The 25,455-nt window shown below is 39.7% G+C and overlaps 1 long non-coding RNA gene across 1 annotated transcript; it reads left to right on the forward strand.

Annotated features, from left to right (window-relative positions):
- LOC117819926 lies at nt 1–24,001 on the forward strand. Its single transcript, XR_004632654.1, has 3 exons — nt 1–193; nt 799–933; nt 23,832–24,001. It is a non-coding gene; the product is annotated as an uncharacterized LOC117819926 (long non-coding RNA).
- Nucleotides 24,002–25,455: the final 1,454 nt, after the last annotated feature.

A 25,455-nucleotide genomic window follows, 5' to 3' on the forward strand; every position in this document is an offset into this window, starting at 1 on the left:
TATTACATATAGGTAGTATGTAGCAGGCCATTTCGAAAACAGCCACAGTGTTTCCTCTCTGTGCTGTCAGTTCATTGTGTCATCTCATGTGTTCCTTACACCTATCTAGTTCCAGTGTTCCTTGTGATTCCCATCGTATGTTCCCTGTGTGTTCAGTTGGACTTTGTGGATATAATTTGCTTGGACCTTTTCAGTAAGTTTTGTTTCATCTTTTACCTTTTTTTTTTGTTCTTCTGTTCATAAAATGTATTTCTGCACGTGGGTCCTCTTTTGTTTCTAACCCATCGTGTTGCTACAGACTGATGTGAATGGTTATGCACTAATGCAAATATGCATCTATGAACTCTACAGTACATGGTCAGGGGTGTCCCAGGGGGAGACTGAAAATACAAGCACTTATGAGAAAGCTAAAGAGCAGCTGTGTTTCCACAGCAGGAACTTTCCCCAGTGACGGGGTTAAGGTTGCCATCTAAGGAGTTTGGCTCTTTCTAGAAATGCTGACCCCCAATTTTTAAATTATAAGTGGCAACCTCTGGTAGCTAATGCGGAAGTGCAAATAATTTTTGTTAGGAGAGTACAGATAAAAGGAGATTTATGGGCTTTTGGAGCAAGCCTCAAGAGGACACATAGAGAACAACAATTGTTAGAGACCATATTGAAATGTCATATTTTATAGAAGAATTTTACATCTTTACATACTGGTACAGACACCAATTCTCTTTATCTCATTACTTTGTTCACGGTGACTGTACAGGGGTTTGAATTCTCTATAACTCATCTTTTTTTATCATGTTACAGCAACAAAATCGATTAGATCACACTGTTTCCTGTCAGAGTGTTGCGATTGCCTGTGAGCAACACAGTGTGCAGCAACGCTACACAACATGGACTCCTGTAGACATGGACGAGAGGCCGTGGATTCGAGAAGTTCAGGTGAGCACCTGTATGATACCTCCTCATTTCACACCAGAGGTGGTAGTTTAGCAGTAGCTGTCAAGGGGACAGTCCCCAGGTTGCTGGACGTGTGTAGTAAGACGTGTTTGTTGATTAAGAGCTTGTTGGTGTGTTTAACAATGTGGAGATAATGGTACATTGATTATACCAAATCTGTGATTGAAGTATTGTGACTGAACTTGTGTTCACTGGTGGCTGTCCTGCGTTTCTGTTTGTGAAGTGCAAATGTAAGACGTTAGAAAATACTCTTCCATCAAACAGCAGTGTGGTTTGTTAATGTGACTATCTGCACATTTTACAGATGCAGTCGGGACAGCAAGCATCCATTGTTATTTAAAGCTATGCAATAACTGATGCTCACCTGCTGTTAGGAAACATTACAGCAATATGCATTAGAGTAATGCTGATTTACTGACAGGTGGGGCTTTATGAGTTTGCCACATTGCTACGACCTTAACTCCACCTCTTTGCAAGTTTTCACTGTAGCCTGATCACCTCCTCAAAAACCAATCAGTGATGTCACTGAGGCAATGTTCATTTTTAGCAGACTAGTCAGTGGCCTTACACTTTAAATCATTACACTTTCACACTGCCCAGTTTCTTTTTAACTGGAGACCATAATTCAATGGGGAACCAGCTTTCTTTGTGGATTTCTTTTAAAGAGTTGACTTGTCTTTAAGACCTTGAATTAAATTTGAATTAAAGGACTGGTATGCAATTCTGGAAGCCGTTCTTTCAGTGGTCCTTCGGAGACTGGGCCCATACATTTATGGAGAAGCAATGCCAGGAAAACCAAATAGCCAGATTGTCAAGTAAAAGTCCTTCCTCAAATGTGTATTTACCTCATCTGAGGCTGCTCAGAGCAACACTCTGGTCATTGCCCTTTAAACTTTACTCTACACTCAGTCTTAATGCTCCATTGAACACATAAAGGTGTAACCTATGCAACAAGGATGACCATTGGGAAGTCCAGTATCATTTTATAACAGTATTCCTTAATCTTTCCTAACATGAGCGAGTTTGGGGAATACTTCAATACAGTTTTAAATACTTCTTCTTTCATATGACGCTGACATTTATTACAAAGTGAGGTTTCAATAGTTCAAGGATATTCATAGGAACCCACTGCTCCATGAAAAGGAGAAAGTGAAGTGGGATTGGATGGGTGGGGGGGGGCGTACGAGGGCGGCATGCCTCCGAATCAAGGGCACGGGAAAGTTTTCAACACATGCAGGAAGTTTCCAGAGGCCATCCCCAGAACAGGCACAGCACTTAGCCTGCTAATTCCCTTTAATACCTCTACATACTTCCATTTCCTTTCAACAGTTGCTGTGAGTTTGTTTAAGAGGCTGGGTTGGTTTGATGTATCTGGTTTCACAGGACACTCCACTACCACTCCATGAGGGATTTGGGATGGAGTTAATCTCTGGGGTAGATGTTTCACAAAGTCCTAGAGAATAGCTGAATGGAAAATTTGAAAGATACCAGAACATTGTTGTTGTGTTGAAAATGATGAGGTCTGTGTGAACCCGACCACTGCAGTAGTATATATTTTTAACATCCATTGCGGGGACTGAGGCAGTATGCTGTAAAACACTCTTTTATTGATACCTCGTGGCGTTTTGATCAGCACATAAAGTGTTGCATTTTGCACCAGGTGACGCACATATTTGACCTCAGTATTACGTTCACATGGTTCTGTGTCAGTGTCTCTCAGTTTGTCTTAGCTCCACCTAATCCTTCCTGCCCATCCTACCCTGCGCCTTGAGGACACAAAACCTTCTCATCTTCACTCACCACACCTACGTTTTACAGCCAAAGTGTATTCATCTTTCAAGAGCCCCAGTGCTGCAGCACAGTTAATGTTTTCCATTTCAGACTCACCCATGTCAATTTTTTTTTAGGCCAGCCAGGTCATGAATCTTTGACGTCCACCAAGTTTTCCCTCTGCAGAGGAAACTAGAATGAGAGCTATGATTGAGGATTTAGAAGGATGGAAATTAAGTTAAAGCAGTGTTAAAACATATTTGACAGGAAAGCTTTTAAAGGAGATTCAATTGCATGATATTTTGTTTTTAAGATAAGAAATTGAGAGGCCCAAAGGATTTCTGTTAATACTACTGCCATCAATCTGTGACCTTCTGTATGTTTTAACAAAGATCCCAAAAACCATGCACGTCCAGGCATAGTGACACAATGTGGCTTATATGTGCAATGTGGTATGAGAATTACTTAATGTAATAGAAAAGCAAAGAGGAGATATGAAATACAGACAGTGATTATTAAAGTCATCATTGAATGAAGCAAATACTTCAGAGCGAGATTAATCTTTACTGATAACTGTGAAACAAATTTTTTTTTTTAACAATTTACATTTAACACATCATTATGAACAAGATCATGACCAGTTCTGCGGCGTACCAGAAAATGTGGCATCAAATCCACACAGGGCACATTATTTCTCAAATGTAATCTATTTACTGTCGCTGTCAGATCAAGATTGTCACAAAATAAACAAAGCACTGTGGCAGGAAACAGATTGTGACAAACACAATGAAGTTTACTGTTAATCTTATCATAGCAATTATTTGTGACAGAAAGAATTGCATGAATAGATTCATTGTCCTTTGTATGAGACAAAAGTTCAGATGAACATACCCTGGCATGACAGCCAAGAACACAGCCAGTGTCATCCGACTGGGATGTGTTACCCTTTGACTGTATGTCTTTGCTGGGGTAAGACTCTAAAAACCAAATCAGCCAGTGCAGCTTTAATTCATGTCTGAGCTGAAAGACAGACTCAGATAACATTTGAAGGTTAGCACTATAAGGAGTTTTCATGTTGATTCTGGAGGTCCACTTGAACAAAAGTCTGTCGTATTTTGTAAGGATGAAGACTGCATTTCCCTCGAGCATCATCACCTTCTGTTGTAAAGATGTGGCTCTGGCCAAAGTGTGCATTTGTTGTGGGAGTAAATGAATGAAAACAGGCACTCTTTGAAATACTATTCTTTGTTCAAGACAACTGTTTTGCAGAATGCACAGTGATGAGGTCATGTATTGGTCTGTATTTTTGAAAATTAACATAATGTAACAACAAGCAAACTTTGTAAACTGATTTATTACACTTAGCTTATAAAAGGGGAGGAGGCGTACGTTTAATGTTACCCGTCACAGCCCGGTGTATTGATGTGTGCCACAGTGTCACAATAAATGTCTGAGTAACATAAATGTGCGCATGGTTTAACCCTTTAGTTCTCAAAAAGCAGTTAAGCATAAACATGGAGTCCTGTTCATAGTTATTTTGCTCTTTTTAGCAAGCAGGGCGCTGGTTGTAGAGCTTCTCTGTCTAAAGCAATACTTTGTGTGATCACATTTTTACTTTGTTGATATTTGTATGCAGGTTATTACAAGCAATCTATTGATCAGCGCAAGCAGGAAAATCAAGCTTGTACAAAAATATAACCTTATACAAATGAGGAAGCAGAGAAAAGACAAAAAGCAAACCATCATAATATTAATAAATGACCCCCCCCCCCCCCCCCCCCCCCCCCCCCACACCCATTCCAGGCCACCATATATCAACATTATCAATGCAGAAGGCTTTTGAGTTTCGCAGAAATCAGTTGCCAGATCTCTATAGTTGCTTCTTTCGCCCTGTGAACTCTGGCTGTTGAGGGTTCAAGGTACGCAATGTCTAAGAATGTTAAGACTCATACTCAAAAGGAAAGTACATGCTGGGGTTTCCAGCACGTTGCAATAAGCTTTTTCGCTGCAGTGAGACCAGCTAGTATCACCTTTTTTTTTTTATTAAATTGTTAATCCTGTTTTAGCAAGGTCATTTAGTACAAGTGTTACAGGCAAAAGAGGTAAATGGATCTCATACCGTTCAATGAAAAAGCCTTTCACAGAAATCATCTTAACCGGGAGCAACTGTATCTAAGAAATAAGTGAATGACCTGTAAATCGTATTGCATCCTTTAGTTGTACTCTTTGTTTATTGCTAGTCAGCATCTGTTAGCATGCTAACACGGTTAAATCAAATCATATATTCTAATTTTCAGCATGTTAACTTGAGCACCTCGGAGTCCAAGTACAGCCGTCTGGAGCATGACAGTTGACCCTGTTTGGTGAAAATTCCCCACATAGTAAGTTCAAATGTTCACATCTGTTCCTGGGCCCCCTGGTGGCTGCTGGGTACATAGCAGGTGCTCAGTTCACTCATGCCCTTGGGGAGCTCTGCATAGATAGCTCTTCTTTTTTAGAGTGTAATGTGATGAGGCAGCTGGTTAAACTCCACATGAGTCCAACTGTAGCCTCGGGTCCTCCAGCAGTTTTTTATTAGCTGTTTTTCTGGCTTTAAATAAAAGACAAACGATCTGGCCTTTGCTCATTGAGTTTGTCAATTTTCAAAACATCTTGCATGAGAAACACAATCAAACAAAGTCTTGTTTTCATTTCTCTCATTTCAGATAAAGAAATTCATAATTGATGTAATTTTTATTTCCTGTGGTTTGGCTGATCTGTCCTTCTCACTCTTGATCTTTCCCTTTTCATCTCCATCATTAGTTCACTTACATTTTCTGTCTTGCTACAGCACTTAGCAGTTTTGTGTTACCTCAGTGATGATGACCATGGTTATTCTACATGCATATTAATGAGAATTCACCAAACTCTTCTTTAGCAAACTTCCTTTAAGCCAATATTTCATTTATTGATTGATCCATCACTGGGGAATTGTAGCTACATACTTCTTGCCTTTCCTCCTTCAGGACATGCTGACATGAAAGCTGTCGGCTAAGTACTTCATGAAACAACCAAATTAATTTCTGGCTTTCTCCAAATCACAAACCAAACCGCATATGTGGAATTGATAATGCACATCCAGTAATACAAAACCAAAAAAATCAATTTGGGACATGATTTCATACTTTGTGTATGAGCGTTGAGTGGGGGAGGCCAGACTTTTCCAGAAACCATCAGAACCTGTGTCCTGGGTACTTGAAATCGTGGGTGTGCTGTGTTGCCTTTTTTCCACGATGTAACAGTGTGAGAGTGAATTCTGTTAGCAGAGAGTTGACTGTCACTTTAAGTGGGCTCAGAGGTCATGTTAGTCATTGTTATGATGACTCATTCATGCTGCAGAGCTGAAACAAACGGGAAAAGAACTCTGCGTCAGATACTTCACAACCATAGATATCTATTTTTAATGTCTTCTATAACTCCAGTCCAACAACCTGGAGCCTTCAAATATATGAAGGGTCCTGTTGGTCCTGTTTTTTTATTTTTTATAACAAGGGTGACAAACAATGGAGGAAAAACCCTCCCAACTGAACTCAGCTCTTTCTGGAGCTTTCAGACGTGTCCCATAATCTTCATCAGTACATCGAGTCAGATCGGTGACAGTGGAGATAGCTCTGCTGTCATACAAGCTAAGATGCTTCTATAGTTGTATCCACAGCACTGTTAAGACTTGAATAATGAATGAAATCATCTTTGAATATCAACATGTCTCCATGGCAACAGAGGAAATTACTGGGAGGAAGAGCTCCAGGAAAAAGTGGAAGTTGAATTAATCTTGTTTTGTCACACGGCTCTTTCCATCATCAGGAGCAAACTTTAGCCATGAATATCTCTTCTCCAAAGTTCTCCTCTACATTTCTCAACACATCAATGGAAATCAAGTGTAACACTGTCAATATGTGGGATGTTGCACACTTCTTTAAAGTTTAATCACAATTTTCTGCATTACTTTTTCAGTCTGAGACCTTAGACCGAACTCAGGCATAGCAAAAAAGAGTTATATAATCACCTGTCTCTCTGGTGTAAATAAGATGGTGTCCCTTGAGGGACAGACCACTTAAGATGAAAGCTGCTTTGCAGTAAGTAGTAACATGTGCCTTTTGAAGTGGAAAAACTCCAAGTACTTCAAAACGTTACGATAAGCTGTCTATGAGTATAACTAAAATGTTCTCTCTCCTGTTTTGAGTAATGTTTTTGTCATAGAGTAACATACATTTCTCAGACTCACTCTTGAATTAAAATTAACTGCATCTGGGTTTCATAAAAATGTTTTGGCCCTAAAATTCTGACTTCAAACAATTAAAATTTTAAAGAGTGAAGGATTGTGTAAATTTATATTTCCCATGCTGACCAAAAACTGTAAAGACAAGAATCTAAGGCATGTAACCACCAGTCTGTATGTATTTCTATAACTACGTCACAAGTTGTATATTTCTGAGACTCCACTTTTCACCAAACAGATGAAATATGCAGAGTTAATTGCAAACACTTCCTGTGAAGGTTCTGAGTTCATCCATCTGTGGAAAGCAACCAAAAGTGAGTCAGGCTGAACCTGACCTCTTGTCTGAGGTTTTGGAGAGATAATAAACTTGGGATTGTTTTTGCAGTCGGTCCTCTGTTGCAAAGCTCTGCAGCACTCCCATACTAAAGTCAACATTAATTCAATATCATTTCCTTAATTGCATTCAATTACGCGAAGAGGGCAAACAAGAGAGCGGGGATGCTGTAAACAATCCTTCCTCTGTTTACATAAATTTCTTATCTGGGGATGTGCAGCAGATTAAACAAGATCTGTTTGGTTCGGGGAAAGGAAAAGACGTAGCATTTCAGGAAAACAGAAGGTTTAATCATAAACATCACATTCCAGCCATGGTTTCTAAAGGCTAACGCATATTTCCACCACATTTTTATTTATGTTTGTATTGCTAAGGAACACTGTGATATATCCTCCATAGTGTTACTAGGTCACCTGAAAAGTTATTTTTGTCTGAAAGGCGTGCAGTTGCATCGAGGATTTACATCTCCTGCTCGACCTGATGTGTCATTTCAGGGTTACAAGGTCGCAAGACAAATCTGAGGGGTCATGAAATGATTAACAAGATAGGAAATGAGGTGACAAAACATTTCTGCTATCCTTAATTTATGTTTGTATTTTCTAGAATTCCTCAGCCTTTACTTTTCCCTTTTGAAATACTGCACTTTTTTCACTCTTTGGATAGAACCATAAAAACTTTTAAAAATGAAAAGACAAAACTTAAACATCTTGCAGCTTATGCACCCCTGTGAGGTAGATTTACATCTTAGTGTTGTCACAGGTTGCTCATAAACTTATAGAATGAATAAATATCTACATCTCACCTATTTGACATAAAGCACATTTGATGAGAACAAAAAGAAACATCCTTAAAGTTAATTTATGCACGCTCAGTAACTTCTCTTAATGGATGCCTTGATTCTGCTTGCTTTTATATACAACATGGTAATGTTAACATTTAGTAAGCTTCTGTGTGTTGGTAAAGGTTAAAGCACATTGCATTATGCAGCAGGAGAAAATGATCATATAAATATATACGTGAAAAGGATTACATATTGACAAAGTGCACTTCTATATGGGAACAACGTTTTCTCTTCACTGATGTGCAGTTCATTTGCTTAGTGCAATGCTCATTCATCTGATTGCTGCACACTCTCATCCCAGATTATTATGATGACACAGAGGTGTATTTACATGACCTGCTCTTACACTGGTTCATGCAAGACTTGCAGCACACAGTCTGCTGCTCTGACCAGTGCCACTGCCAATCACTTCCACTGGTTCACTGGCCTGTAGCGAGCACATTTAAGTTCCACCTAGATGAACAAAAGTTAGCATGCTGATGTCAGATGAAATTAGAGAAACCAGTTTTACACATATCTTGCAATACAGGAGCTTGTTTGTTTTGTGTTCATTGACATGTTCATATCTTGATGACCATGTAAACAGATTTTTGTCCAACCTTTAGTTTTGGGTTATTTGGTCTATGTGCAATATTGTTCTGCCTGTGTAGACAGTTTTATGAGAATAAAATCATAGACTGTATAAAAAATGGAAGTAGTATCCGTGATGTCACCCATCTGTTTCTGAAGCGCTGTTTTGAAGCCATTCGTCGGCGGGAGCGATATTGGAAATGCTGAACTCAACATAACTGCTGTCAAGCGATTGTGAGGTAAAGAGGCAGGATTTGGTTTCAAGGTTGCCGCTTGAATAAAATACAATGACCTACTGTAGTGCATTTGGGAAAAGGAAATGCATCAGCTTATGTTGATTTGATTATACGTCTTCAAAAGCCTTGTACTAAAACCATTCCTTGATATCTCAGCAGAAAGGCCTTAAGTACACAGACTGAACTAACCTATCAAACCATCAAATATTGATGATGAATGTAAAACTTTTATATAAGACAGTATATAAAATGTAACGCACTGTAAAAAGACTTACAGAAGTTCCTATCTTTTCAGCATGTGAGCCTTCATAGAATAAAACAGTTGGAGCTGTTTGCCATTGGGATTCAATATTTTGAGATTAGCAGCAATTCCCCCAATGAAACGTTCCCCTCCTAACGACACACTTTGTCTTGCAATGTACTCTACCGTTCAAAAGTTTGGGGTCACCCAGACAATTTTGTGTTTTTCATGAAAACTCACACTTTTATATATCAAATGAGTTGCAAAATGAATAGAAAATATAGTCAAGACATTGAGAATGTTGGAAATGATTTATTTGAAATAATAATTTTGTCCTTCAAACTTTGCTTTCATCAAAGAATGCTCCCTTTGCAGCAATTACAGCATTGCAGACCATTAGCATTCTAGCTGTTAATTTGTTGAGGGAATCTAAAGAAATTTCACCCCACGCCTCCTGAAGCACCTCCCACAAGTTGGATTGGCTTGATGGGCACTTCTTGCGTACCATACGGTCAAGCTGCTCCCACAACAGCTCAATGGGGTTGAGATCTGGTGACTGTGCTGTCCACTCCATTACAGACAGAATACTAGCTGCCTGCTTCTTCCCTAAATAGTTCTTGCATAATCTGGAAGTGTGCTTTGGGTCATTGTCCTGTTGTAGGGGGAAATTGGCTCCAATCAAGCACTGCCCACAGGGTATGGCATGGCGTTACAAAATTGAGTGATAGCCTTCATTATTCAAAATCCCTTTTATCTCCCACTTTACCTGCACCGAAGCATCCCCAGACCATCACATTACCTCTACCATGCTTGACAGATGGTGTCAGGCACTCTTCCAGCATCTTTTCACTTGTTCTGTGTCTCACAAATGTTCTTCTGTGTGATCCAAACACCTCAAACTTTGATTCGTCGGTCCATAACACTTTTTTCCAATCTTCCTCTGTCCAATGTCTGTGTTCTTTTGCCCATATTAATCTTTTCCTTTTATTGGTCAGTCTCAGATATGGCTTTTTCTTTTCCACTCTGCCTAGAAGGCCAGCATCCCGGAGTCGCCTCTTCACTGTAGACGTTGACACTGGCGTTTCTAAGTGACCCCAAACTTTTGAACGGTAGTGTACATAAATGTAGGTTAAAAGTGAAAAGAGGGGAACTTTCTAGAACCTCACCCAAAAAGTAAAGAGTAGAGACACGACTGATCTTGTGATTCCACAGAGGATTACCACTGGACTGAGCTACTGCACCTTGTAATGCAGTTAAAAAGACTTTCACCATGGCAGCTGTTCACTTACTGATGCATCAGTATCTATAGTGCAAATGATTAAAATATTTCAGTGAAAAGGACAGAAATTCTACATACTGAGTACTTTGGGTTTTAGGATTTTAACTCAATTAGAGAAAATCAACTTCATATTCTTGTTACTAAGAGTGAAGTTGATACTTTTCTTTGAGTGGAGATTAAAATACTTCTTCCATCCTAGTTAGTCTTTATTAATATGATATCTGTAAGTGTTGCATCAGGTAAACTTTTCATTAGTGAGAGCAGGTAGCAGGAACCCTCTGGCTAGCTGCAGTGAAGATGGAGCTTTATTAAAATGCATGCTTGTACCCTGTCTCTTGTTGGCATGACTCATATGAATAATTGAGGCTGACTGCAAGCTGCTTGGAACACATTGATCTCACTATTACTGATCAGCTCATAATTCAATAAAAAGCTGTCTCCTCCGATTATGATGATCATAGTTAGTGCTCTGCGGTGTGTGGGGTGTTTGCATAAAGCCCCCACAGCCCAGGCAGCCGTTTAGTACAGAGTCATAAATATCAAACGAACACATTACAATTTGTAATATCTTTATCTGATTAAAAGGGTCTGGTGTAGCGAGGAGACGCCTGTCTGATGCTCCGTTCTTCTGTGTGCTATTGGAGCAAGGTCGTTTGGCTAAAGAGGATTACAAACTGTAATAAGTTAACAAGGTAAATCAGTGTTTCCAGAGGGACGGATACTGTAAACACAGCCCTCCTACCACCCTGCTTCACAAATGTCATCACTATGACATTAAATTTACTTTAACACACTTGATTGAATATTATCACATGTGCACAATATGAGTAATACATCAAATGTGTGAAACAACTCTTAAATGATGTTTCAAAATGAATTGTGATAAACAAATAGCGAACTCATCCACCAGAACATTATGACCACCAATAGGTGAAGTGAATAACACTGAATATCTCTTTTCTAATAGTACCTGTCAGTGGTTGGGAAATATCAGCCAGCAAGTAAAAAATGTATCCTCAAAGCTGAAAGAAAAATGTACAAGCATAAGAATTTGATGATGGCCTAATTGTGATGACTGAGTCAGATCATGTGATTGCAGCTCCTGCTGGTTGTTCCTGGTCTTTATTGGTCAGTTCCTACCTGGTCCAAGGAAAGAAAAGCATTGAACTGGTGACATGGTCATGGACTGCTCCCTGATGCAGGTCAGGGGAGAAAGCTGTCCACTGTGGTCTAACCCAACAGAAGAGCTAGCGTAGCTCAAGAACACACAGTGCACCGCAGTTTGTTGTCATATGGAGCTGTGCAGCTGCAGACCAGTCAGGGTGACCCCTGTGTGCCCCCTACAATGGGCACATGAACACCAGAACTGAACAACGGAGCAACAAAGAAGATGATGTTGAGTTGGTTGTTAAATTCCCTAGATCTCAATCCAATTGAGCATCTGTGGGATCTGCTGGAAAACCAAGTCTGATCCATGAAGGCCCCACCTTACACCTTCCAGGACTTAAAGGATCTACTGCTAAGGCCTTGGTGCCAGATACCACAGCAAACCTTCAGAGATCTCATGAGTCCATGTCTAATCAGGTCAGGACTGTTTTGGGACCATATGAGAGAGGGGCAGACATGGTAGGGGTCATGATGTTATGACTTATTGGTGTAGGTTATAATAAAAAATTTACCAGCTGTTCTTTGTGTTTTACACAATACGTGTTTCAACAGGTCCCATCTGTTTAAAAAAAAAAATCAAATAAAAGATTATTTTTTTTTACCAATAAATCAACACCAATTAATCTGAAGGTAGCAGATATTTAGCTTGAGCTTCATCCGACTGCATCAAAATGATGTGAAAGCATGGCCATAATACCCAGATCCCTGTCCAGTATCTGAAATACATGTTGAGTGAAAAAGCATAGGTTTGCATTAAAGTCAGACTTTTGTGATGTGTTTCATGCTATTGCTCATAGTGAAGAATTTTGGATTCTACGACAGCCCTAATATTCAGCGCAAAGTAGCCTCATTATGTCTTCTCACTGTGCTCAATAACAAATGGACAAGGGAAACCACCACTTAAAGTCCTTTTCAGTTTGGAACAGGGAGCAGTAAGTTGTATATTTTCCCTGCTTCCACCAATGTTCTTTTCCCCCTCCAATCACCACCCAACCACACACTTGTCTGGGTAACATTTGGGTGGAGAAAAAATAACTGTCATTATGACAACAAGCAAAGAGGGCACACACACTCGAAGGCAGTGCTTTCTCACAATAGCAGGAAGACTCTTTCGTGCTCATGGCCGTCTCGGTAGTGAGTAACATGGGCTGACATTTCCTTGTGTGATAGCAGAGCTGCACTCTGCAGTCTGTCTTGTTAGCAGACGTCCTGAATGGTCGGCGCCACAAACATGCCACCTCTTCCTTTTTCTCCACTTAGCATTAATGGTTGAGCATTTCAATACGGCGTGTTGACTGACAGACTTTACTTGAAGACATCTTTCTTTTTCTTTATAAAGAAAGAAGAAAAAAAAATGTTAACAGCCAAGCAAGCCATTCAATCAGGAACACTTTACTTTGGATGCATTCAGCTTCATCGTAAAGCCCTTTGCAGCACAGTGATGAAACACAGAATACAATTCACACAGTGCATTATAGTACTGCACAATTAATCAAATTCTAACTGCAACCACAATGTGAGAATGTGCAGTTGCACAACAGCACAAAAGGCTGCGGTTTGTGATTTGAATAAATGTGCACACCTGCATCTGTAAAGGTTCAAGGCTCTCCTCTGATTGTTTGGAGTCTTTTAGTTTATGCCCATCAGCTTTTTCATCAGCTGACGGTTTGTGTTTGTGCGCGCTGCATGTGTGTTTGTTCACATGACTATCCAGTGTAGAGTGACCATCATGGATGCCAATGAGCAGGGACATGGGGAGCGAGCAGATGCTGAACTGGTGGTGAAAAGAAAAGCAACGTCTGTGTAAAAGGGTTTGGCAAAAACTTGCAAAGTTTCACTCGCTTTTCATGGGACAACATAAACAACACCTAACACAGCACAGAGATAGAAGGATGGGTGCATGCAAATAGAGGCCCAAGTAAAGCCAAAGAGACAGCTAAAGGTCATCAAAGCCAAATGAAACCACAACAGAGCACAATTACAGAGTCTTAGGGGTAATTTTGACCTGGTTTCAACGTGCCTGGATGTGTAGCTCAGAGTGCTCATGCTCACACTTTATATTAACATGCAACTCCAATAAATCCCAGGTGAGCGATTGGTCCATGTTCAGAAAATCATCCATACATAATTTTTGTTTTTGTATTTTCATAATGTATTACTTGATATTTGTATGTTTTTAAATGAAGAAAAGCATATTCCAAAGCTAATCCCTGCATGTTCCTTGATAAGCAAGCAGGTAGACTCATAATACCATTTATAATATTGCATTGCAATATTGTCCACTATAATTTGAATTGCATAGTTTTACCAAATGGTGCAGCACTAGTGCATTAGTGCTCTCAGGGACATCCAGGCTGTAACATGCATCATCAACCTTCTTATCTTTTCATACTTTGTAGACAACATGTCTACAGACAGATAAATGGCTCGTATGACAAGAATGTGGGTTTGTTTGATCCCACTACTCTTTTTTTTTTTTTTTTTTTATCTAATGAGGTCTACACAGAAACACATGCAGTGTGTGGGCAGACTAACCGCTGGAATGCTTGTCACTCATACAGCAGAATAAAGAATTATTGGAGGAACCTAGCAGTGTGTGGGTGTTTCAGTGTTTCAGTAAAGTCAATTGCAATTCAGTCGGCTCCCAAGTATTATACAAGCAAACGTCTTAGATTGAAGGTTAAACTAACCGAGAGTCTGCAGCTATGTTAGCAGTTTTGTGAGGCTTTAACAGAAGTGCTTTGAGGTACATGCTAACATGAGTGTGCTTACAGGTTAAAAATTACAATTAACATATCCTGTGAAAATTTTTTATTGCATTGATTTTATTGGACAAAACTTCTGGTTTCAAAAGTGAAGCCAAAGAGCCATAAAGTTGCAAAGTGTCTTAGACCTGCATTCTTTCTGACGGCAGGGAAGGGCAACTTCACTGGTTGTGAGTAGAGGGACCAAATGGGACATTTATCTTACTTGAAGTTGATCTATTACCTTGATTAACTATTTCCTAAAGGCAAGGCAAGGCAACTTTATTTGTATAGCGCATTTCATACACAAGGGCAACTCAATTTGCTTTACATTAAAAGATGAAAAGCATTGGAAACATTCAGACAAGCATATAAGAGCACAATTAAAATGACAAATATAATAAAGCATAGAAAAGAAAAGGAACGTTAGAATATATTAAAAATCACATTAAAATTGGTATTTCAAGTGAGCTAAAATAAGCTAAGATAGGAAGGCAGTGGCAAATAAAAAGGTCTTAATCTAAAGGATTATGGACTAACTCGGCCCTTTGAGCTCTTTGTTTATCATAGCAACATCTTCATTTTATAAGTAAAGGGCCCATCTAATGAAAAAAAAAAGACCATTTAGCATGTCATGTCTGAGGGCTTGGCTACTATGACAACCTCTCCTTGCTATCATTCAAATATGGTCCCTTCTGGCTCCATGAGTGGGATTGGAAGTCATGGATGCTATATCCACTTCTTTCGTACATTTACATATACATACATTTTGTACTAGTTAGCATGCTAGAAATGGAGAGTAAAGCTAAGGCTGATGAGAATGTGAATTGTTCTTCAGTTTTTTTTGTCCTGTAAGGTATTTACAACTTAAAAATCCATGAAGCACTAAAGTATTTGAAATTCTACTTGAGAGAAATATAAATGCAACACATTTAAAATGAATCTATAGCTTTGAAGCTGCCACCCTGCAGGTGGGCTCCAGAAAAGATAAGCACCACCCTTATTGGGATGTATCATCCTGGAACCATGTATGTATGTATGTCCTTTTTTGTGCTATCCAGTGTGTGTTTGATATCTTACTGGTGGAGTACACATTTTGATCCAATAGTGGTGAACATTTTCATGGCAATCCAGATCAAGAGAATTTATTTGGGATAGGAGAGTGACCAACAAGTATGCATAACTAAACCAGTGTTAAGAAATGCTGATGGTACTTTTTCAGAGACATTGCGGTTGTGCTTTGTCAATGGTTTAAAATCCTAGTGGATTACATAATCCCACACAGGTAAGTAGAATTAATTAAATGCATTTGTATGTGGGGACTTGTGCACAAACAAAGTAGATCTGCAGTTGATCTTGCTCAGATCAGAATTTAAAAGTAGTTCTGATGCTGTCGGTGTCAGTTGGAGCGCTGATCTCTTCCAGGTTCCAGACGACAAATTTAGCATGGAGTTAAATCACTAAACCTCTGGTGTCAAATCCAAGGGCAGAGGAAGTATGACAGTTACAGCACAGTGAGTGTGTGTGTTTGTTGCCTTGAACTTGCATGAACTGCAAAAATGCAAAATATGTAAATCTGAATGCAATAATTTAGGTTTTGCAAAATGACTTCCAGTGAGAATGTTATGTTGCTCTGCAAGAAAAAAAGTGCAACATGCACACTATTTATAAAATGCACATACAAAAAGCAATATTCAAATAAAATAATGAAGAAGGATGCATGCATCTTTGTGCAGACACTCACAGCTCTCATTACAGACATATAAAGCTCTCTCACTTTAACCTGCTATTCTCACTTTCTGCAGCGTCCGTGCCACTGTTATTATACACCTGTCATCACACTCCCCACATCAGCTGACACACAGCTTTTTGGCTGATGTGCATTAGCTTCTTCCTGGAATAGACACTATAGACCCACAGATACAGCACGGTTCGCCTGACTGACCACTTTAACTACCAGCTGTTACTTTTTATTAGACAAAGAAGTGCTTGGAGGAGGGTGGATATGTTGCAATGAATCCACTTAACCAAAGATATTTATGGGATCTTCCACTGTTTTGGAGACACATGGAATCTACAATGATTCATCATTACAGAAAATGACATCATGCTGAATGCAAAGTTAAGGGAGTGAAAACTGCATGCATTCCAACACATCATGCATAAGCATACATATAGTTAGCAGATGGGTAAACAGCTCTTGCATGCATTGGAGCATTCCTGCTGGTATATATTTGAACAAAAATGCTTCCTAAGTTCTCAACAGTTTCTGGTTTCACTCACACTGGGATATCTATTTGGTTAAAGTTACCTGACACCTCTACCCCAACAGATCCAGATGCATTAGACTCAACTAATCTATGAGTATCATCTATATCACATCTTCTAAAATCTTTGAAATAATAAGATCTGTTGCCCGTTTCAGCAGACTTGCTCTCAGTCAACCAATCCTTAGTTCAAATTACTTCTCACCCGAGAGGCACCTCTCAGTGACACACTCCTCTTTCCTTACAGGTTTTTCTCCAACTACTGTGTAACATAAACCCCCCATGGGTGTTCCTCAGGCTATGGGAAGTTACAGTCAGAGAAAAGCATCAGTGTGACTCACACATGTGCACCTGTCCGTGTTCTGATCTTGAGGAGGCCCTTGGCGAGAAGTTGCGGGATAGGGAGATAAGTTAGGGTGGGTTTAGAGGGAGATACTGAGACCAGGAGCAAACAAATGAGTGCTGGGAAGAGGTCAGATGGTGTCCAACTCAATTTCCTGGTTTATATTGTTGCCGAAGTAATAAGTTTCCAAAGTTACCTTCTAGTTCCTCTAGCCACATAGCTTGAGCCTACACAAGCCACTGTAAATTAAAGTATTTGATTGAATACAGGGGGACAATGGTTGTGTGTTTTACAACAGGAAATCATGGATATTGAAGAATCAGGAACAAAGACACACAATTTCAACAAAATTTTCCAAGCGCAATATGCCGTCACTTTTAGAAACTGGAATATAACTGGGAAATTACACAAAACTTTTTGGGAACTAGTTGCAGGAATTACTCACTTGTTGTAACTGCTGTTCAAAGAAATCAGGGCGACTCATGAGTCATGTTAACTGGAAATCATACCTTTAGACAGTGATGCAAGAACAATATATAAATGTGGTAAACCAGACCGCACTTAGAGAGACCTTAATGCAAAAAGCATCAATGTGATTGGTAAATCAAAATAAGCAGGACAATATACGTAGCGCAGAACAGGGCCCAGCTCATATCAAAACTTCAACTGCACAAATAAATGACATGCAAGTTATTCTATTTGGTAAATGCAGACAAGAAGTAGGCTTAATGAAGTCAGAACTCAAGTATCCCAGCACCAGGAACAATAAGTTACACTCAGAGGGTCCTCCCCAGAATTTTGGGGACACCTACACTTTACTTCCTACATTTCTTTTGCTTACATTCTCTGCATAATTTTCTGAAGTGTATTTACTCTTTTTTTCCTCTTTGTGCTGTTTGCTTTTAGATATAATCCCTTTTTATCTGCATCTGGCAACAATTCACATTAATCGTGCTCAAACACACTTTTTTTTTTAGAGGTAGAGATTCTATATGTTCACATTCAGCCATCAGGGTGGTGTTTGAAGTTTGAAGTGTTTCAAGGTCTATCCACTGACTGAAGGTGTTAGGTCTGGCACAGACGCTCTACTTGAGCTGCAGCCACACCAGTATCTATGCATATCAGCAACATCAGTACCCTTTGAGTGGATTTTTTTGCATCCAGACTGATTGTGACCTGGTTGGACTCCTGACTGACACCTGAACATGCGGACATGCTTATTTTTTAATTTAAGGAAAAGACTTGGAATTTGCATCCCTATACGCCTCCACAAACGGATATTTCAGTTTTTTTGACGTGGGGTCGTACGACTTACAGTACACTATTGCTCCTGCTAGCTACAATGCATGCAGGTGAGCTCTTCCCCTTTAATGAGAAAATTCCCAGAGGACTGGCCGGCAAGCTAGGCTACAATATGATAGAAAATATGGTCCAGGAACTCATCACGGTGCAAATGCATGCACCAGTAGAAAAAATTGCAGCTCCTGACTTTGCCGTCAGAAACCTCCTTTGTTTTGGCACTATTTTCGGATGCACCTCGCTGACTGGTGTTCTTTCGCTGCATGAGCACGGATACACGCCGATCAGCTGTTTGGATCAACAAGCACGTAGCAGGATCAAGTAGCGGTATCGGTCTTTACAGTGAATTAAACTCACTTTTCTGCTAATTTAAAAGATGGGACATACCTGTCTTTATCCTGGCTGTTCAAACAAGCAAACCTCCTGTAAAGCAGGGAACTCTGGATGACGAGTGATGCAGACTGGAGCCGTATGTGAGCCGCTGGTATCCTCTGATTCAGAAAGTGACAACAATACCTCAGGACCTAAGTCCCTCTCCCAACAGCAGAAGCTCTCTGGGTTCGTTGGCATGGGCTCACAGGATACACACCGGCCCTATCAGTTAATGTGGGCTCTCTCCTGCTCACTCGTTAGGACCATTGGTTAGCACAGAACTTTCTCCCCTCTCTTCTTCGGTACGTTGGGTCTGCATCTGGAGTTCTTCCTCTGTAAACTCTGGTTCATTGAGAAATCCTCTTGTGTCCACAGTAAACAGCATGTCATCGTCACTGTCAGAATCACTCATTTCTGCAGTTTGTAGTTTTTGTTCCTAAAAGTGTCTGGATCAACAAGCACGTAGCTTTTTTAGCAAACAGCCGATTGGCGTATATCCGTGCTCATGCAGCGGGAGAACATCGGTCTGCGAGGTGCGTCTGAAAATAGAGCCAAAACAAAGGGGGTTTCTGATGGCAAACTGAATAGCTCCAATTTTTTCTACTGGTGCATGCATTTGCACCGCGATGAGTTCCTGGACCATATTTTCTCAACTTTAGTTGGAGGCCCTGTCCGCAGAGAAAATAGCCTAGCTTACCGGCCGGTCCTCTGGGAATTTTCTCATTAAAGGGGAAGAGCTCACCGGCACGCATTGTGGCTAGCAGGAGCACCAGCGTACTGTAACTCATACGACCCCACTTCAAAAAAACTGAAGTAACACTTTAAGTTGTACTTCAACTTTTTATTTTTGGACATATATTTCTAGCCCAACAGAACTCTTAACAAATATATATTTCATTTTAGCAGTTGAAGTAGATTTGAATGGTTGAGAAAGAAAACACAAGTTTAAGCTAATTATTTGTGTTTGTCTGGCTGTGTGTGTGTGTGTGAGTGCATATATTTCATGCCACTCCTGCATGAGTCAGAGCCCCAGTTCGGCCACCCCGGTCCTACAAAATCTGGATCCGCCCATGCATAAAGCAGCAGCTAGTCATGGTTCCCTGAGTCAGATCTGCACTTCACTCAAGCCACATTCTTTAAAAGTCCACTTGTCTGACCTGTTGATAGTAATTTCCGAGATCCCCCAAAGGTAAACAGTCTTGCTCAGTGTCTTTCCAGTGAAGTTGGCTCTTCTCCTACATATACACAACAGCAGCTATCCATTCAAGACAGAGTAAATGTTTTCTTTAAGCTAAAAGCCTCCCTCTGTCCTGTTTCCTCTGCTGTTGTTGGGGGGTGCCGGATGGGGGTGATTAGATAGCGACAAACTCTCACATTGGTGCCTTCTCATCCTGTGGAGCCTCTTGCCGTGTGGAGCAGTGAAGGCTTGAGCCTTTGTTGTTGTGTTGGGATGAAACAAACTAATTTAACCACTGGACTAATGATCAAGACTGTAACTTTTGTTCCCCTATGAACAGCTCATCCGCTTACGTCATTACCGAGCACTCTAAGTAATGTCTTGTTGCTGCCATGTATTTTGCCCGCAGGCTGTTGCAAAACAGCTATTATTTTCCATGGCCAGAAAGAAATACCAATTTACCAGAGTCAGTCACTGAATTGATTCCTCAATCATTACTGTCACTGATGATTTCAGTTCAATTCACTCGTCCATTACCAAGAGGAAATGTTTGCCGCTCTGATGCTGAATTAGGTTGCAAAGGATATGGACTAAGGGTTGGAGGAAGGCTGCTTATGTCCCCTGTACCCCAACCCCCCCCAATCAATAATGCATAACCAAAAATAATGGATGCTAATGTGCATTAAATAAATATGGATTTCCTGTACACCATTCAAACCCTCAGTCAAGCTGTGTTCACAAACGCACTAAACTCCTGACTGTTTCCTAAAGCTGTCAAGGTGAGCTGCATTTGTAAACACTTACAGCCCAATTATCACCCAGACTGTTCTCTTCTAGCCCCCTTGTTGAACTTACGAAAGAAGTCTAAGTGAGCCGATGTGAGAACAATGCTGAGTCAGGAAAATTCAGTACAAGCGGGTGGGCAGTGGGGGCAGGGGGGAGAGGTGGTTGCATTTATGTCATGCAAGCGGTGAGCAACCACCGTGATCATGGTACATGAGGCTGCTTCACACTCATTTTCTGCTCACTAACATGTTTTTTTTCCTTCTCGCTCACCAATACTGTGAAAAAATCTAATCACAAAGGCAAACAACTGTCAACATTACACTGGACTCTGCTTCGTCTGCTATCTTGGATACCTTGGAAGCATTTAAACAGAGTCCTTTCATAGACTGAAGTCTGTGTGGAGCATCAGTGTTAAGACAACAACGTTCCTGCTCAACAACGACTGCAGAAAAACTTCACTGAGTCTAAAGCAATACATGATAAAGTATTTTTGACATTCATTTCTGGTTTTATAATCCTTGTCAGAAATATATTTAATATCTGAGTGAAAATAGAACCAACCTATTTCACTCCAGTCACGGAGTATAAATGAAAAAACGATGTAATAGCCCCGGTGTTGCACTCTGTGCACTGTACAAACGTATCACTGCTTGTAAGGCTAAGTGTGGGCGACAGCGCCCTAAAGCAGCCGCTCTTTACTTTTTTTCCAGTCAGTGGTGTGCAGTCTTACTTATTCAGGTCATGTAAGAGGAAGACAAGCCAGCACCACAGTCTGCTGGTGGTTTGTTCCACGACATTTTCCTCACTGAATGAAATTTCTCACATTCTCTCAACATTTGCTAAGGTGGCATGTTGTGACTCAGATAAGCTGCCACATTTGAAAAGCAAGATATGGGTCACAAGAAATTCCACATGTCAGCTCAGTCTGTTGGAGGCAGTGGAGCGGCAGTAAATGAGTGGTACAAGGAGTTATAATTGGACTAAATGGGACACAGAGGGGGCTGCTGGTGGTAACGTGTTATTTTGTAAGGCGCAGATAGAGTTGTGAATGAACTTCTGAACTCATCTGAGGGCAGCTGGTGAAATGAGAGGATGAACTCATTCTTGTGCAGAGGCGGTTGAACATTAAACAGGCGGTTCACCGTTCATGTTCAAGTAGACTTCTTTTGTTTTAAAGCAGATACTGGAAAGAAAAAAATAACAACAAGTCGTTAAGAGCTCTTTGTGAATGTGCACTTATGCCTAAGCACAGCCTCTGGGGCTCAGGGATAGAGAGTGTTGTTAATATCTGTTATGACAGAAAATGCTACTAGCGTATAATCAAGCTGTCCTCCATCCATGTTTATCATAATCCTATAAATAATATCACACTTCTAAATATTCCACAAGGAATACATTCACACTGAATCAGCATTAATGATTTATAACTTCAGAGCAGCACTTCATTTGTTAAAGTCAGTTGACGTATTAAACATGTTAATCCTTACACTGTCGGTAATCGTGTAACACTTGGAGGAATAATATTGTCAAATCCCAAACAGTGTAAAGAGAGGAGGAGTTCAAAGAGGTGTGTGACTTCACAAGAGTGACAATGTTACAGTATGTCAAGGTAAAAGGCAACAGACCACATTTCCCCACAGACATGCTGTGATGGGGAATCTTAAAATCTATGTTTATCCTAAGAGACAACATTGTGTGCATGTGCGTGCTTGTGTGTGTGTGTGTGTGTGTGTGTGTGTGTGTGTGTGTGTGTGTGCGCGCGATAAGAAAATCCGGGGTTTTTAATGTTAGTGTTTTCTTTGAATCCTCTAGTTAAACTCAAATGTCTTCATTTGAAAACCTGAGCTTAAAACAATTGAAAACAATGCTCTGAAGAAGGGATTGTACAGTTATGTGGTAATATTAATACACTACCAGTCCAAAGTTTGGACACACCTTCTCATTCAACGGTTTGTATTGATTTAAATTATTGTAAACACTGTAGATTAATACTGAAGGCATCAAAACTATGAAATAACATTTATGGAATTATTTAATGATCAAAAAAGTGTTAAACAAAGCAGAATATGTTTTATATTTTAGATTCTGTAAAGTAGCCCCCTTTTTCCTTCATGACAGCTTTGCACACTCTTGGTATTCTCTCAGTCTGCTTCATGAAGTGGTCTCTTGGAATGGTTTCTAATTAACATGAGCCTTGTCAAGAGTTCATTTGTAGAATGACTTGCCTTCTTAATGTGTTTGAGACCATCAGTTGTGTTGTTCAGAGGTAGGGTTAGCTTGGATAGCTCTATTTGACTACTGTTATAATCCATATTATGGAAAAACCATTTTATTTCATAATTTCGATGTCTTCAGTATTAATCTACAATGTTGAAAATAATTAAAATAAATAAAAAACTGACTGAGAAGGTGTGTCCAAACTTTTGACTGGTAGTGTATATCAGGGCTGTAAGCGGTAAGGCGTTAATCATGATGTGATTTTGGTTGTACATTAACATGTTAGTCTTTCTTAAATCTTGTGCTATTTTGTCTTCTTCAGCAAATCCAAGCTAAGCTGCTGCCACTTCTTATTGCTTCCTGTTACCACCATGGTGGGAATGGAACAACACCACCGTGCTTTTGAATCGCACTTTAAAAAAACTCATAGATGGCTCAGATGACAGGTTGAAAGTAATATGCACTTTGTATCAAACACAACTAAAATATCACTAAAGTGTTTTGAGTTTGAGCTGCCACCTGTAGGAGCCAGATATAAAGGGTGCAGCTCATCAGACTGATGTCAGCGGGGAACAGCATTAAAATATAAACCCTGCAGAGCACTTATTGGAGTGTGAGAATCACCACAGACCTGTGGAGGAAACTAAATCAAAGAAGTTAACTACAGCATTTGCTACAGGGCAGTCAATACTGTGAGACTTATTTAACTTGTTAAAATGGATTTAAAAAGTGTTCTGAAATGCAAAATAATGGAATTTTCAACACAATAAAAAATGAATTAAGATTAATAGCGGTTAACTGTTGAAATTCTGAAAAAAAAAAAAAAGATTTTACAGCTAGGAAAACAAAAAAAAAGGCTCCTCCAATCCCAGCTCCCTTTTGAGTGATTTCTTAACAGATGTTTCTCACTGTGCTTACTACTAACAGGATTAGGAAACTGACTTGCTTTCTAAGAAATCATGTTTGTTTCTCATGACAGATCCTGAGGTGACTCTTTGCCAACACAGCAGCTGTTTCTTGTTACAGCGCCCCACCTCAGTTACCAAAGTGTCACATCAGATACAAAGTGTTACATTGTGTTCTTCTTAACACTTTGGCAGACTCTTGAGCAGACTTGAGAATAAACTTTTCTGTACATGTGATAGTAAACATATGGTGAGTGTTAAAGTTTGTCTTAACGGGATTTCCCTAAATGGGAGCATCTTCAAGCAACTTGACTGGTATCCATGTTTTATGTGAAATTATGAGTTGTGCTGTTTGTCTTGTCCCATTTCATATTTGTCACCCTGAGGATTAAATCACTTTGGACATGGATTATATTTTAAAATGTAATTAGGGCTTTCCTTAAAAACAATCTTAAAACAAGGGTAATGCAACAAACCTGGACTGGACCTTCCTTCACAAGAGGAGTTATGTTAACTGTACGGATAAGCATGATGACGTGTGCACCATGACTGTGTACTATACTCTAACGACTGAAACAAAGAAATAAACATACTCTAGAGTTGACGGCTGGTGCTGTGCTAAACTGTATTAATATTCAGGTACACACAAGATAGCAACATTGTCTAATTCATTAAAATAATAAAAAAGAGACATTGTATGTAAATATATCTATATATATGTTTTTCCACATCCAGAGAATAAAACACAACCATTTACATTCAAACAGCAGTGTGGAGTCAATGTGTCAAGACTATCAAAGTTAAATACAGTACAGTATGGACAAAAACTACAGACATTATCTTCTATGCTTTTGTCATACGTTTCATACAACATGTCACCAAAGTGTCACAAAGCCTTTGGAGAATCACATGAAAATATTTCACACATAAATATACAACTGAAACGGTACAAAGGAGCTAATACATGGGCCAAAGTCTCTGGCTTGTGCTGAGAGGACTGTAGCTTTAGACCGTCTTGTTTATGATGCATCACTCCATAGCAAACAATGTGCTTCATGAAGACATCAGTGCAGTATCTTACATCAGTCACCTGCTGCAGTTCACCGGTGTGACAGCTATAAATGTAAAAGACTAAATGGGGAAACTGTCCTGCAGATGTGATGCAAAAAATACAAAGTGGATGCATGAAGCTGCAGCCTCGGATCATTTGACCTCTTTGAATACTGTTAATACAACTCTGTATCTTTAACTCAGACATTAGCAGCCAAGAAATCATTTCCGAAGCTGCAATTATTTCATGGGTCGTACAAAAATGTGACATACAAAACTTTAACTTTATACTCAGAGCTCTTGAGAAACCAGAAATGGTGATGTTGGAACCTTGCAATAGTTCCTTGAGTTAAGAAGTAAATGCTGTTAGCGCAGAGGGGAAGGAGAAATAGACCTTTTTCGTGATGCACCCTCAAAGAGGAGATGCGGTTAAAATAAGATTGTGATTAGATTAAAGAATGTGAGTGATTTACTCCAAAATCTGAAAGACGTTCACATTTGATATTATCTGTGAACTTTTGCCTCACATCGTCCTTTTTAGTGCCTAGTTTGTAAATAAAGACAGACTGAAAAGAAGGGTGGAAAATGTGTATGTATTAATTTTCATTACTCTTCATCAGAACACAAAAAGTAACTTGCCCTTTGGTA

This window comes from Notolabrus celidotus, chromosome 10, assembly GCF_009762535.1.
Source record: "Notolabrus celidotus isolate fNotCel1 chromosome 10, fNotCel1.pri, whole genome shotgun sequence".
Lineage (NCBI taxonomy): Eukaryota > Metazoa > Chordata > Actinopteri > Labriformes > Labridae > Notolabrus > Notolabrus celidotus.